This window comes from Penaeus monodon, chromosome 18, assembly GCF_015228065.2.
Source record: "Penaeus monodon isolate SGIC_2016 chromosome 18, NSTDA_Pmon_1, whole genome shotgun sequence".
NCBI classification, from domain to species: Eukaryota; Metazoa; Arthropoda; class Malacostraca; order Decapoda; family Penaeidae; genus Penaeus; species Penaeus monodon.
In genome coordinates this window covers 13,894,487-13,898,062 of record NC_051403.1, presented here as the reverse complement: position 1 = coordinate 13,898,062, position 3,576 = coordinate 13,894,487, and the positions used below count along the sequence as shown (strand labels likewise).

General features: G+C 36.9%; 1 long non-coding RNA gene across 2 annotated transcripts in view; it reads left to right on the top strand.

The window, feature by feature from the left end:
• The window catches only part of LOC119584283, a 3,375-nt gene extending 847 nt beyond the window's left edge, over nt 1–2,528 (top strand). Inside the window, exons 1-2 of one of the 2 annotated variants that reach the window (XR_005229789.1) lie at nt 1–905; nt 1,937–2,528. The exon at nt 1–905 is cut by the window's left edge and continues 847 nt beyond it. This is a non-coding gene — a long non-coding RNA (uncharacterized LOC119584283). The remainder of the gene's footprint in view (nt 906–1,936) is intronic. The other variant, XR_005229790.1, reaches the window with a different exon arrangement.
• The last annotated feature ends 1,048 nt before the right edge of the window (nt 2,529–3,576 follow it).

Genomic DNA, 3,576 nt, shown 5'->3' with positions numbered 1-3,576 from the left:
TCTCAGCTCACCAGCTTGAAGCTTACTGCTGATTGGCTGACGCCAAAGTCACGTTGTATTCCTGAACATCACTTGGAAAGTCGACTTGCCCTCTGTCTATGGCGTTTTAAACGTATGCAGGCATGTAATCGTGGTGTAATTCTACATGCTTACTTCCGGTCATATATCCACGAACGTTATTTACATACATACAAATGTTTGTTGTGAGCACCGACAAACCCTCTTGCATGTGCTTTTCTACATTGATTCGTACTATTAATAGCCATAAGACTCTCATACATTTCGATGAAAATAAATATCCATGGACTTTGAATACCGCCGGACAAACGCGTTGTGTTTCTGTAACATTCATGTTAAATACCAGACAGCATGTATTGCTGTGAAACAATCACCTCTCCTCTACGGGGTCCAACAACCTGTTTGTTTTGATCACAAAGTCATGTGTTCAGTAAGACCAATGGAAAGTCATGTTACATTTTCATCCAATCAGCATGGCTCTCCCTTACCGCTTGGGCTCAGATAAAGCACCAAGTGGCCCCCATGGCGGTGGGCGTGGCGCTGGCTCTCCTATAAAGTCCTGCGCGCACAGTCCGCTGCATCAATACCACCCCGAGTCGAGCAGATTCTGAGCGTTTCGTTGTAAAGAGCCTTTGGGAAAACCTAAACCACCGCCATGTCTGACGCTTATTTCGACGAGTACGACCACTACAACTTCGACGATAAGCTGGTCCATTCAAGAGGAAGCGGCAAGAATCGGTCCAAGGTAGAGGCCGAGCAGAACAAACAGACCGATAACTGCGGTCACACTAGAAAGATCGTCAATAATATGAGAAACAATGAAGCTAACAATAGAGTGACGCAAGCAACGGCGATAAAGCATTAACTGAAATTAACCAATATTTACGGTAAGTAACACCATGTTTTCCCATTTCATCTGTACCCTTGTGAACTTCAATATACATGTAAATTTTGTTTGAGATTGATATCACTTGGTAGAGGGTTAGTGAGAAAAACTATGGGGTTTTAAGCGTTGTATAAATACGTTTGATATAAACCACAGGCAACTGTGAGATCTATTTCCTAGACCGATCTACACTAGACGATGCATATAAATTTCAAACGTCCCTTTCACAATAGTTTCTAATTAATGTATGATCTAACCTAAATAAATTTTGTATTAAATTCTTTAGAAACATTGGAAGCGATTTATTTGCTTCGCCAACAATTACATTTGCCAACTAATACAATACCCATGTAAACAGATTTCCATATAATTTCACTTTAATATTTCGAAGTTCTTACCGTCAAAAATAAAGGCAACTTAAAATTTCAAAGCTACAGATCTCGATTTTCCATGATATCCAACAAAGAACAACCCCGGAAAAGAGAAGCGAGTATGCACGTTCATTATAGGGAGGTCAGGGTCTTGTCGGAAGCAGCTGTCTGTTGCCATGCGCGAGCGACCCACTGCCACAAAAATAGAAATATTGATCTGGTCATCTGTACATACGTAATAAAAGTACTTTAAGTTTTATATTGTTATAGCGAGATAAAGGAAGCATGTACATGGTTATAGCGGTAGTGATAAGAGCACACTGTTAAAGGTGAAGTGAAGGTCATTAAAACGCTGCGCACTTTGAAACTTACCAAAACTTGGATTAATGCAAAATAAATATATTGTTAATTGTTGCATGTGTTTTGTAATGTTTGTCATGTAACTATTGGCAAGATGTGTTATCAATTTAATATGTATAGGTAATAGTTTTACAAGGTCTAATGTTTCTATTATATTATGATGTGAGAAATGTTTAAAATATAAATATTATTAATATAATCCGTAGGAAAACGTATAATTGTACAAAAAAAAAATAATATACTTTTTTTTTTTTAAGTATTGTTTTAAGTATTGCAACATTTTCTCTTTTTTCTTCCGCAGAATCGTTGACGTCGAACCAAAGCATAGTAGAGAAGACCAACGGACTTGAATCGCCTTTAGGATGTGTGGGACCAGAGTTGCTGCAATGTCTGCAAGGCAAGGTTGACAAGGCAATGGACTCCAGCCCAACTGGAAGCCGACGAGCAAACATGTTCCATGGGTGTACTTCACACGACTGCGAAGTTGACAAAGCTTCGCAAAACATCCATTGTTCATCGCATGTCACCATCAAGCGACAGATGCAGTGTCCCTTTGTTACAATGTTAAATCGGCAAGGATTGAGCTTCCCAATACAGGATGCATATGCTGTGTGCGGGGCCCAGTCTTCCCGTGGGACATTATGCTTCGTGCGGGGACCTTGTCGGGAATGACCTTTTCTCATTTCATTATTATTATTTATCTTTGCCTGGGGTTAGCTTTCACAGGAGTTTACCATTTCTTATATTCATTTCGTATTTTCTATTTATAGTAGTCAGTTGCGGGACTTTCGAGTCTAGCATGTTGTTCTTCTCAAGTGGTACAAATATACTAAGGCATATCTGGTAACCTTTAATAAGTGCCCATGTTGTGATAATAAAAGATAATTTTTTATGCCATGTTTATCATTTACCTAGTTCTTGTCCTTAAGAATTACTGTTTTTGGCCATGAATGGAAGGAGAATAACTAGTCAAATGAGTAATGGAACGAGTTATACATGTTCTTACAATTTACACTTACGAAAACTAGTTTGCCCTTCATCATCCCCCCAAAAACTTGTTCTGAGTTTGGTGGAACTGGAAATATTCAGAGACGATAAATTCTGAGTACTAAATGTTCATTTGCACTAGATCAGTTGTCTTATACGTTTGAGATATCAAAATTTTGAATTGCACATTTATTTACAAAGTTGTAAACCTTTAACAAGAAAAGTATCTCCCACCAAGACGGAGGGTGTATGAATTGTAATTTAATGTCATAAAGGTGAATCGAATGAAATTTTCATACACAAAAAAAAGGAAAAAAAAAATCAAAGGTGCAAATACTCAAACAAAAAAAATATTGCATTGTACGTGATATTGATATAAATTATACTCTTATAATATCTGGATAGAAAGAACATTTTACTCGGATACATTTTTATCTCCAGTCGAAACACAGGATACTTAATTCCGAGATTGTCAATATTTGGTTGAAAACTACGTGTCACATAAATGTTAATTTATAAGCCGACCTAGTTTTTACCAAAATATATTCATTATTTGTGTTGCAAATGTAAATGATGTGAATGTGTTCATGGGCATATGTTGGATTATGCATGTGTCCATGTCATGTGGCACATATATATATATGATTGTCAGTTGACCTTTTTTTAAATAAAATTACAAAAAAGAAAAGATAATATGCATCTCATGGTCTCTTCATTTGGGAATATGAGATAGCCATAAAGCTTTATATACTTAAAACTTTTTACTGCAATATCAGCATCTTGGTCACATGTTCAATTTTCCATCCGGAGTCAGGCCACTTTCTTATGCCATTATTTTTCCACTTTCTTATGCCATTATTTTTCCTCTGTTCACATAATTGAACAACATTTTACTAGTCTATACCCTCAAGACCACCATAATGGTTGGTTCTTTCTTGTTATCATTACAGGGCT